The sequence below is a fragment of the Telmatherina bonti genome (assembly GCF_933228915.1).
Source record: "Telmatherina bonti genome assembly, chromosome: 5".
In the NCBI taxonomy this organism is placed as follows: domain Eukaryota; kingdom Metazoa; phylum Chordata; class Actinopteri; order Atheriniformes; family Telmatherinidae; genus Telmatherina; species Telmatherina bonti.
The window spans coordinates 12,576,463-12,589,598 of record NC_136623.1 but is presented as its reverse complement, the minus strand read 5'-3'; positions in this window follow the sequence as shown (position 1 = coordinate 12,589,598).

Here is a 13,136-nt window from a genome sequence, read left to right as displayed (position 1 = left end):
AGGCACTGGTCCCTGAAGACCTGGATTGAGAAACACTGCTCCAACATGTCTTTTTACCCCTGGGGAATAAAGGAAAAATCTCATTGAGCATTTTTTTTTATCTCACTCAAAGAGAAGACTTGAGCTGAGGAAATCATAAGATTTATGGGAAATCTGGCCTTCATTTGAAGAAATGTGTGTCTCCCAACAGCATCTTGATCTCATTCCTTAAGAATATATTTGGTGACTTAGCATATCGACACATTAATGTTTGAAAATGGATTTCACATTTCCAGCTGTAACAGAAGTCATCCAAAATGCGCATTTTCAGATGGGATGCTCAATGCACTAAATTAAAAGAGGACATACCTTCATGTTGGTAAGTTTTCGGAAGGAAATGTAGATTTCTTGGAAGTAGGGTGAGGACATGGGAGGGGTGTGAAAGAGCTGAGTCACCTGTTCTGTCCAGTGACCCTCCACTGGTATATCTGCACAACATGATGATTCTGCAAAGTGTTTACAGGAAAAAAGTGCGCTGGGGAAGCTGCTCTGTTTCCGAAAATGTCTTCAGTGGCGTCAGCGCAGAGTGATGCTTGGAGGACATCGAGATTATGTTTATGAGCAAGTGTCCATGTGTGTGTGTGTTGAAGCGTTTGTTTGGATTGTGGTTTTGTGATGATAGAAAACTAATAACAAAATGTCAGGGCAAACTGACAAAACGTCCCAGGAGACAAATGATTGATCAGTAAATAAAGACAGAAAAGAAAACAAATCTTCGTGGGTCCGTTTTCTGTGCATCAACTGTGTTTTTGTTTGTTACTGTAGGATAGCAGCACATTTGTTTGCACTTGTCCGTACTGACGTTTGGGCCTAAATGCATTTTGTTTGTATGACTGAGAATGTGTGTGGGTGGGGCTGCGTTCAGTGTGTAAATCATCAGTATTTTCACTGAAACAATGCCAGCATTGCAGTTGCTGTTTACTCCCTGACTCCACAGCAGCCTCACAGTCTGATGTTTTATTCTGATCAGAGACGATTACAGAACTCTTGTTACAAAAGGTTTGGAAAAAACTCGTCTGAAAAGAAGAACGTCAGCAAAATTGTCAAGTCAGTTTCATTCTGGACATTATAATGTTGTGATGAACTCAAACAAACACCAAATACCATGCAGTCTTCCTTTCTTTTTCTTTTTTTTTTTTTTTTACTTGTCCTGTCCAGCATTATGGCAAGCAGAATGGTGATCTGGCTCCTGTGTCATGCTGGAAAAATTTGCTTTGCCAAGACGGACTTTGTCATGAAGCCTCTCTTGAAAATTTTATATGAATATTTTCTTTTTTATTTATATTTTTTAATTTTCTCTGTTGCTGAGTATATATATTAATGCTGGACAAGATGGTTGAAGGTCAAAGAAAGACGAAAGTAAAGTGAAGAGAAGAGAGGGAACAAGGACAAGGGGACAGCAAATAGATGGGTAAAAATAAACAGAATGAGATTTTCAATCTAAACAATAACAGAGACAAAGTGAATAAACAAGAATAAAAAAGACAAACAAACAAACAGCTGCTACGCCTGTAACAAGCAAAACACCAACTGCAAATTAAATGAAAGAAAACTGACAATTATCAAGGGAACTTAAACAAAAACAATAACTAATGGACTGAGGGAGAAAGAGAAAGAAAATGTATGAAAATCCTTTATCTATGCAGTCTTTTTTAATAAATGTCTTAGATATTCCCCAGCCTCTCCGCAGTCACATATGCGAGCCCATCATAGAGAATCCCGAGGTGTTTTAAGGCAAGCTGGGAGATATAGTGGGTCTAAGTCTCCCCCTTGCAGCCTTACCTGGATGCCTCATGAGGAAGACATCCAGGAGGCATCTAAACCAGATGCCTGAGCCACCTCATTTGGCTCATTAAGATGCAGAGGAGCAGCAGCTCTACTCTGAACCTCAGCCGGATGACCCAGCTTCTCACCCTGTAACTCGAAGGGAGAGCCCGACCACTCTGCAGAGGAAACTCATTCAAAATACAATTTTTGCAGGGGTGGGCAGGGGGCTCCCTGGTTTCCATTTGGGGGCATCCCTGACAGTGTGTAAAGCAAATCATCACCTGCTGTGGAATGCTCATAAGATGTAATGTGCTAATGGAGTGAGAGATGCATGTGATAAAATCAAACCTTCATGTGAGTCAGATAGATGTCTAGTAGGGTCATTAACTAGGCTAATCAATAAAAATAAAAAAAACTTATTAGAATAAAAGGACACTGTTTTATTTTAAAACTAAGTACATTTTACTTATCAAATATCACATTCAGCATTTCTGATTAATTTTGCAGTTGAGGAACAGATCTGGTCGGGGTGCTTTAATATGTCCAAGTAAATACTATTTCACTGATAGTAAAAGATTTATTCTGTCTTCACTGCAGCTTGCTCTTAAAAAAATTAAATGAACAGAAATTTGTTTAATTTTCCCCTGAGGAAAATGATTTTCAATATCTCGTTAGTTTTTTAAACAACAAAATGCTTTTATAAATTACTAGTAGTTAATTTAAGAATCTGTCCAAAATGCAACCTCTAGTTTTATTAGTGTATTTAATAAAAATAAATCGTATGAAGACAACAAAACGCTACATTTGTTCACACATCGCAGTACTCAGTTGTATGTTAGAGTGATCCTGGGTGTTCAGAGATTTCTTTTGTTTTGGTTTATTACCTAAAAATAAATCCAGTGTATGAGGATATCTGTGAATGCCGTAGAACAAACAAAACTATGTAACTTTCCGACCTTAAAATTCTGTTTTCCAGACTTGTTTTGTCGAACAGTTATGTTCATTTCTGGGAATGTGTGACATTGCAGCCGAGTTTTACTTTACGCACTGTGTCACACACTAACATACAAATATAAATACACCAGCTGTTATTAATGCGCACTGTTGCTCATTCAGAAAAGAACTGCAATAAGACATTATCAAAGAAAGTAAGGAGTATAGAGAGAGAGCACGGGATAAGACAAACCATAGCTACATAACAAAGTTGTCAGGGAACTTACTGAGACCAAACACAGGAAAAAGAAAATCAAAATAAATACCTGGAAAACCTAAAAGAGAAGGTATCATCTGGTAACTGGAAATGGAAAACCTGGGATTACAAACATGATAAGTAATAACTAACTGACTGCAGGTTTTCTGCGACCAGATGAAGGAAGGAAGTCGAAAACACAGAAATTCGTACAGCTTTTGGATTTTAAAATAAATCAGAGTATAACTGTAACATCTGTACAAAATATTGTGAGACACCTCAGTCAAGAGTCAGGCAGAGTTTTCCAGAGATCATCTATGTTTTTATGTATGTCTGGTGTGTTTCTTAGATCGAGGATATGGATTCATATAAGTACCAACATGCAATCGCTTCTTCATTTGTTTTCCACATTTCATTTACTTTGTGATGTTTGCATAATCTTGTTGTCACACAAACGTCTCTCCATCTTGCAAGAACATCTGTAACGTTACTGATCAGGCAAAGCAGTTCTCGGGACTCGAAGGTAAATTGGATAATTCAGGGGCTTTTTCATGGTTTCATTTGCACTTACCAGTGGAATGGTTAAGTAACGAATCAGTCAGCAGTAGGTGGACAGCTCAAAATCTCTTCATAACTCTTGGTTCCTTTGCCCTGTTTCATTTCAGTGAACCTCCCACTCTTTTACACCTCCCTCCCACCTGTGCACCGCAGGTGCTGGGCAAGAAATTAAACGAAGATGTTTGGCCAAGTAATTCTTAGCTTCAGGAAAGGAATGATCAGCATTCAACTGCTTTTTTATTGCATCTTCACAAAAATAATATCCAAGACTTTCATCCATCACAGCCATTATGAATGCCTCTATGGTTAACAACGCAGTTTTCCGCAAACTAAAAGTTAGAACTTGAAGTCTGGCACAGCATGTTCAGGTTTACACCCTTTTTTTGATGGTAGAATATGACGGAATATGAATGTGAATTGAAACGCACTTTGATTGGGCTACGACAGCAGGATGTTGGCTTTAAATGTCACCAGTATTCTCCTTTAAACTTTAAATCGTGGGCGTCCTTTTTCTTCAAAACTGTGGGCTTCTTATTTTGGAACAGAGCTGTTTGTGTGAAATGGATGGCTGTTAGATGAGATAATATTTGAAACTTTATCAAACTTATCGGGGAAATTGCGTAGTAGATAAACAAACCTCACCTCAACTGTGAAAGCGGAAGGCAGGCCTGTCGTTTCGATACGTGTGTCTTGGCCTGTGGGATATCCCCCCCTCCTCCAGACATCCAGAGCTCGTAGGTGATGTCCTCCCTGGTCAGAAAACTGCGTGAAACCCCAATGCCATGATGCTGACATGGTGGAACTTGCTGTGTCAATGGGTGACTTGAGAAGTTTCCCTGATAGTAATAATAAGATGAAGCAAACAGGAAAGAGCGATGGAGTGTGCAAAAGTGAAAGATGCTGAGTCAAAGGGTGGGGGCGCACCGAGAGTTTTAAGTTGGGGTGATGAGGTAATGGATTGAGACTGCTTTCTCAAAACAGTTTTTTTTGGCTCTACGTAGGATCATGAACATGAATTTGTTATCTTATCTTTCTGTTTAAATGTCAGCTTGCCAGCTGAGTGCTGCTCAGATTGGTTTTAACCCTTAATCAGGCAAGTGACTATTTTTGATCACTTTGTTTTCTTTCATTTTCAGCAAAAAAAATTAAAAAAAAGAATGGAGGTTTTGATACAAACCAGAAGGACAATTTTAGGTTAAAATTTCAAATTTTGAGGTATTTAATTGAGTGCCCTATAAAGGGTTGAGGGAAATCCACCGACATAAAAAGGGAAGCGACCCGTCAATCATTCTTTGAAACAAATACCAGTATGTAACATACTGTATATTTCAGGATGTCATGTCAGGATAATGTAGAGAATCATATCTGTACACATAATTCTTCAAATGTCTTTGTGCCTTTTGTTTGATGTTTTATCATTATTAATGTTTCACTTCTCACATACGCTGATGATCATGTGCAATTCTCTATACTTTGAAAGTGTGTTCTGCACTAAAGGATTAAGTAATCCAACATAACAATTGCTGCCAACAAATATAATGTGGCAGTGGACATTTCTTTATCCTAAATTTAGTCATGCATTAGTTAACATGGACAACTAGGCTACTTTTTCTTGTTGTGCATTTTTTCTTTTTAAAAGCATATTATATATATATATATAAAAAAAAAAGAATCCTTCTAATCTGATGACCACGTCTTGCAATTTTACGGCTTTCTGAATGCTGAAGTGTGATTAAGTGTTGTTCATGATTTAACAGGAAGATGCAGACTGCTGTTTGCCACAACAATGCCAAAAACAAACCAACAAAGATGCTATTAGCCGCCAAAGGCAGTAAAATCAGCGCATATCCACTTATTCCGTCTTCTTTCTACACAAACGGTAAATGTGAAAAGAATTGCCCCATTAACTTTCAGCCAATAAGAGTCTTTCAGTGAGGTGCATCATTGTTTGCTGCATTGATTGAGCTTCTGACACGTTCTATGAAGCTCTGTAAATGTCACCACTGCAGTAATAGGAATATTTTTTAACACAGCTGAACTGATTTTGTGAGCATGGTAAAAATAATTATATGTAACATGTGATATGTTACAGTCTATCACAAAATCAACTATGTTGATCAATTGTAAACAATACAAAACACATATTTTGATTATTTAGTATTAAATATGATTCACGTAGATGATAAGAGCCCTTCCCAGTCGACTTTTAAAGACAAAACTACAGAATTTCTGTCATTTTCCCTGTCACACACCCTTTGTCGACGGCTATTATGGCATCCATCTTGCATCCTACCTGACCTGTTAGCTCTCTCCAGCCAGCAAAAGATGATCTTACGATGACTCTTGTTTTGTCCCTTCCTCTCATTTAATCCTCTTGCATTTCTTTGATAAATCAGCGACGCTGCATTTTCAAAGCAGTCAGCTCCTAATTATACTGGGAAGCCAAATGTGACGTTGCATCCTGGTTCAGAAAGTTGTATAGTGCGGTTTTTCAGCAGCGGGACTCAGCTCGCCAGTGAAAGCTCCTGAAATGCCCTCAATGACAAAACGAAATCATAAACGCATGTTTTAAAAGTCGAAAAGTTACAGAGTGGGTCTTTAAGTTTGGTTTTGTCAAACTTAAACTTAAGTTTGCCTGACAAAAGTGCAGACATGGCTCATGACCCCCCCTTTATATTTATGTTATTTAATGTTTGATGAAATTATTAATGCAAAATTAACTGCGTTAATTATTAAAAAGTTAACCACCATGCAGTTGGGCTCAGGGCACCGAAATGGCTAGTAGTGGCCCTGTATTTCTTTATTCTTCATTTTGGATAAAGCATTCTTCATAGATTTACACTCAATGTTTTAAAAAGTCTAAGTACAGGTATAAAAAAACAACAGAAAAATATAGAAAAGAAAGATCCAAACATGACCAACACTTAAAACCAGACTGAAAGCTTAGGAGAGTGCAGGCATGGCACTAAAACATACCAGCTGATTTGAGCTCTTGTGGCATTTTTTCCTGTGAACACAATGACTGACAGCAACCTTAGCCGATGGGAGATCTGTTCTTTCTATCGCGAGGTCTTCACCTGATGATCTTAAGTTCAAATCAGTTTATTTCAGCTTTTTGGTCCTTAAGGAGCATTAACTATTTTTAAATTCTAAAACTGTTGAATATTGTCACTACAAAGGGTTTGTGAAATGTTAAGGGCATAGAGGCATCTTCAGCTGAGAAAATTGTCACTTTTTAAAATCTGATATGCTTCTTTTTGAAGGCGTCTTCAACACATTAAAAAATACTTAATTCCAGCAAACGGCGATATCAAACTATATTAATTTTAAAAAGTTAAAATAATACTTTTTTTGTTTCTGAACTGTGTGTTTAATCAAGTTATTTTCTTCTCCCTTTTCTGATCTTGTATAAATCTCCACTAAATGTTTACCCTTCAGCCTTTCTAACCTGTTTGGGGTTGCTGTACACAACTTTAACAAGTGAGAACCTGAGGCTTGTGATTGGATTACTCTCTTCCTTGCTATAACCACGAAATGTTGGCATTTGGCTGTAGAACTGAAGCTCTAAAATGAGTTATGTTGTCTGCCTGTCTCCTGCATGGTAGGATAAAAGACAGACCATAGTTACTGCAGCCCATAGGGCACCCGGAGCTGTGTTCCCATTTCCTGCTCCAGTCTTAAAGCTTGGTATTGTGCAGAAACAGACATAAAGATTCACGACTTTCCACCAAAGAGACTGGTTTACTGCAGGCTCGGCAGTTGTCGCCACAATATGTGAGCTGATGCACTGAATGCAACATTATTTTATTAAAAGAAGTTGTAATGTTTTCACATTGTTTGAGGTTTACATTTCTTTTTATTACGTTATTTCATTATGAGACAGTTCACGTGACTAGTTTCTTCTCAAATTTTGAAGGGTGTTGTCTCAAGACTCAAAATCATGCCTGGGATTAAAGTGAAAGTGGACATACAAATTGTTGTTCTAAATCCCTGTTTGAAAGTTAAGTCATTCAATTCAATTTCATGTGATATTTGGTCTTTTGATTTTGCACATTTCTTTTTTCACCCAGGCTTGGCACAAATGTCTGAAGCTTGTGATGGACTTTTGTCTAGATTAGGTTCAGGTGTTGGACGCAGTTGTGAAAGCTGGTTTTATCAAAACAACCACTTTATTTGACAATTTGTAACTTGTTAAAATATGAAAACATGGTTTTTGCTGTTGCCCATCTCCTTACAAAATTAATCTTATCTTGACAAAATGAGGTTTTACAAATATGAAAAGTGGAGCAATGTTGTGTTTTAAAGTTATCAGTTTAAATTTAATTTTATTTAATTTAAATTAAATTATTCTGTATTTAAATTATTTTACATTATTAATTCATGTTAATTACTTAGCTACAGAGGAGCAGTGCAATCTTCATGTTTGCCAGTAGAAGATTTGGGAAAGAGGCAGTCATGCTCATGTCAGATTCAAACTTACTGCATCCACTTTCCACACTGATGCAATGTTTGTGTTTTCATTTTGTTGCTTTTCCTGGTCTTATCCAGACAAGCCCGCTTATTACATGTGTCCAGACTTGGGGTTTTTATGCATAAAAATCAAGGTGAGGTGAAGTACTTTTTTTAATCCCAACTTGGGAAATTATTTGTTGCAGCCTCCATGTACAATTTTGTTTATAACCCAAACAAACAGAACAGTATAGAATTAAGTATATCATCAAAACAGTTACAAGAGGAGGTAAATAACATTGTAAAATGTAAGCGTAATAGCCTGAAATGTACTATCATCAAATATATCAAGATATGGTAACAGTATGTATGTTATCTAAGACACAAGGATGAAGGATTGAACAGTCTTGTTGAGGTAAGAAAATTAATTTCTTCATTAAGAAATGAAGATACTGAAATGGGAGAAAAGAAAAAATCTGAATAACTGCAAAAAAGAAATTCCTTTAGCAGTCGTTAAACTCAGGTTATACCTTATTACAACAAGCCATTGGGTGCTTTGTTCTATGATTGCTTCAGGTGGTCCAGGTTCAGGAGTGTTATGTGGCAAAAAAAAGAAAAAAAATATTGAGTACCTGATCATACTCTATGACATGATTGTTTTTTTTTTTCTTTTACATTCCTGATGACACAGGGATTTTCTAAAATGACAATGCCAGTGTTCGTCAGGTTTAAATTCTACAAGAAACAATCATGGAACTTGAGACATAACTTTCACTCATTGGCTACCACACAGTCCAGTCCTTAACCCCATGGAGAATCGTTTAGAGGTCCTGGAGAAGACTTTAAGCAGCAATCGATTCGCCCATAAACAAAACAAGATCTTGGTGGAAAAGGTTAATGATCTGTCTGGAAAGAACACATCACATTTGTAAGACTACTAAAATGATAACATGGACTGTAACTTTGGTTTTTCACTGGGAAGTGGACGTTTGAATGCATTATATGGACAAGTTGGCTGTGTTAAAGTGGAGTTGTGTGAAATAGTCTTACCAGGCAGAATGCTCTTAAGATGGAGTTAAGCTAACAGCTACACTCAAAAGGCCTACAACAAAGTAAACCGCGGTCATTTAAAACAACGTAAACCTTGAAATATCACATTGATTCAAGTGAAAACTTAATCAAGGTTTTGCAGCAGATGTTATTTAACCCTACCTTTTATCTCAGCTAAAGAACATTAGGTTGCTCTGCATTATTTTTATGCTTCAGTGGCAACTGACTAAATCCCATTAGCTGAGTTCATTAAAGGTTATGCCAGACTTGTGACATAGGTCACTGCTGGGAACTACTAGTTTTGGTAAACATTTGTAGATATTTTTCCCGACATTCAATTTGTGGGAAAGCGCTGACGTGCAAGTCACCACTGATCAATAAGAGAGAGAGAGAGAGAGAGAGAGAGAGAGCTTAGTGTATCAGGAAATGTCCCTCCGCAGTCTAAACCTATAGCAGCATAACTAAGGGATGCTAACCATCCCCAGCTATAGGATTTTTCAAAAAGATAAATCTTCAGCCTAGTCTTAAAGGTGGGGAGGGTGTCTGCTTCCCTAACACTAACTGGGAGCTTATTACATAAGAGAGGGGCCTGATAGCCAAAGGCTCTGCCTCCTGCTCGGCTCTTCGAGACTCTAGGAACAATAAATAAGCCTGCAGTCTGTGAACGAAGTACTCTGCTTGATATATAAGGAACAATGAGGTCTTTGATATATAGTGGTGCTTGGTTATGGAAAGCTTCATATGTAAGGAGAAGGATTTTAAATTCTATTCTAGATTCAACAGGCAGCCAATGAAGAGAGGCTAAAACTGGAGAAATATGATCTCTCATGCTGGTTCTGGTCAGGACTCTGGCTGCAGAATTCTGGATCAGCTGAAGGCTTTTCAGGGCATATTTAGGACAGCCCAGTAATAGAGTGTTACAGTAATCTAGTCTCGAAGTAACAAAAGCGTGAACCAGTTTTTCTGCATCACTCCGAGACAGAATGTCCCTAATTTTGGCTATATTACGTAAATGAAAGAAGGCTGTTTTAGTAACCTGCTTAATATGTGGGCCAAAGGACAGGTCAGAGTCAAATATGACTCCAAGGTTTCTCACTGTAGCACTGGAAGCTAAAGTAATGCCATCCTGGTTCATTACAAAACTGGGAAATTTTGTTCTGGGTTTTTCAGATCCAAAGAGAATTACTTCAGTCTTATCTGAGTTTAAGAGGAGAAAATTTCTAGACATCAAAGTCTTTGTGTCTATGAGACAATTTTGTAGCCTATCAGGCTGATTTGTTTCATCTGGTTTAAAGGATATATAAGTATATCTAAGTATCATCTACATAATGAAAGTTTGTTCCATGTCGTCTAATAATTTTGCCTAAAGGGAGTATATATAGTGTGAAGAGTATTGGTCCTGATACGGAACCTTGAGGAATTCCATGACTTACGGTAGTTTGTGAGGAAGACCTGTCATTTACATGAACAAACTGAAGTCTATCAGATAAATATGGTTTAAACCTGCTTAACGCTGTACCTGTAATTCCAACCACCTGTTCTAGTCGCTATAAAAGAATGTTATGATAGACTAGAGATTAAGTAAGCAGTATTTTCCAGAGTATTCAAATATAAAGTTTTTGCTTGGACTATTATACAATTTTGTAGGTTATTTTATGTTTAGCTGCATTTCACAGTGTAAAGTTCTTTCCTGAATGTCAACTAGCTGGACAACGTCGGTCCTAGAGGGTAGATCTTTCCCTATTTCAACCAAAACCTGCAGAACTACTGACTGAAGTTTCTTATTCCTGTTCAAAACTGAGTGTTCTGACTATTGACTAATTAACATAGGAATTGCGCACAAGTGCTCCATATGAACCCACTTAAAGAGGACAGAATGTTGGTAAACACAGCATAAATGTAAGTGCAGATATGGCTTTGGAATTATTGTATGTTGTTCCACAGTACTATGACCTATGACATGTAATTGGTAGAATGATTTAGATATGAGATTGTGCTCATTTTTCCCTTATTAACCTTTTTAAACCCAGGTTTCACCAACTTGTTGCCAAAAGGTTCATTTTGAAGACCTCATTTCAACCTTCTGTATGATAATTACCTTTTAAAAGAGATAATGTTTATATACTGTACCATAATTTAATAGTTTTAGAGCTGCTGCTGCATCATTCCAAAGAGATTATTCACATTTATCTAAAATTGTTTGGTTGTTTTTCATCTGTGCTATGTGCCGTATTCGCCATTTACACGTATACCGATATTTGCAAATCTGATCAAATATCATAAGTGACTCCAAAAGCTTTCAAATATAGCTTGTGGTTGCAGTGATATGCTTATTTAATTAATCAACAAAATGATGCCTAAAAAGGTAGGCGAACAGCTGAAGAGGTTATAGATGTGTAATAAACCAAGAGACAATGAAAAAGAAAAACACAGACTCTTTATATTAGAGCAGTCAACATTTATATCATAATTTACAGTTTTTAACATTTTTGCACATAAATAACTATGTAAACCAGAATGTAAACAGAGACAGTTCTTTAGGGGATTCTCCTCTGAAGCTCCAACCCCAGAAAGAGACGCTTTGGTTGAACATTAAAGCTAATCAGAGGAAACGCGTAGACCTTCAGAGATAAGGTTGTTGAAGAACAACTGCTACAGAAACTCAGAGTAGCTGTAGCAACAATAAGTTGGTTCTTAATGCAATTTTGACCAGTTTAGATATTGTGTACAGTGTAAATGGAACAAGCATCGGCAATAAAGACATAAAAAAGAGGAAGGGGGCCAGTGCATACAGAAGGGCCGAGGTGCTTGGGTGTTTTTTACAAGGCAGCGGACGGGTGAAGCTGAAGAAGCGGCCACTGTTTCATAACAAAAATATTCACAAATAACAACAAATTAAAAAAAAACAAAAAACAGAGAAAATGAGAGACCACAGCTAAAAGGGCAAACACTTCATCATATACACAAAGTACATCTTCCCTTCTTCAGCGACTTGATACCTCAAGTCCTTCTTCCCTCGTTTCGATTTTTCCTTTTTTCATATTTTTTGGTGTACGTTTTAAATTAAAGCCAAGTGAACTTTGGTTTCTAGCATCTAGTGTGAATCCTTAATTCTATTCACATCCCTGATGGGTGCTAACAGTGTTGTAAAAAGAATAAAAATATAACAAGAGGAGGGGGGAGGTGGGAAGGCGGGAAAGGAAGGACTGGCTCACCAGCCTCCTGAGTCCATTATGTGCTACAAGTTGAGCGGGCTGAGTCACTCCTTTGGACCACATGAAGAGCTGCTCTCCAGTTCAGTTTGGTTTTGTCTCCTTCAAGTAGCAAAACACTTAAATAAATATAAAACTCCCACCTTCAGCTGTCCCTTTAAACCCACTCACACACACACACACCCATGTCACATCCACACTGAGGTAACTGTTGTGAAAAGTATACAAAAGAAAAAAAATGCCATTTTTCCATTTAAATTAAAGAGGCATCAGCAAAGGACACAGACGTGCTTTCGGGAAGCTATTCAGGAGGGTTGAAATAAAGTTCTTCTTTCTAAATGAACAAACGTTATGTGCCGTACTTTGGCTTTTTCTACTCTTTCAACACGCTACTTTGGTTTTTAAAATTTAAATAAGTAAAACCCTGAAGAGTGTACGTCTCTGCTTCAATTGGTAGGCGGTCACAGGACAATTATGGGCATAGAAAGTGACTATCTATAGAGAAATGGCCACAGAGAAGAACAAAATTACATTAACTGAAACATTTACATACAATGTTTTCACCTCATCAGTGTAACCATCGCTTCCACTTATTGCTTCCAAAGACAACAAATAAAGAATAATAAATTATACTATGCAACAACTAATTAAATCAAAAAATGAAGACATTTGAAAGGAGGCAAAAACATGTGACATTATGATAATTATATTAATTACATTAAAGGTAAATCCTTGTTAGATGATTGTCTAAGAATAATAAACCACTAAGTAGTCACGGGACAGTGTCTCTTGCAGCCCTGAGTATGTGAGTCCCTGATAGGTTAAAAACCTGGTGTGGTTATGATGTCTCTCCAGATGACAACCAGATAGAT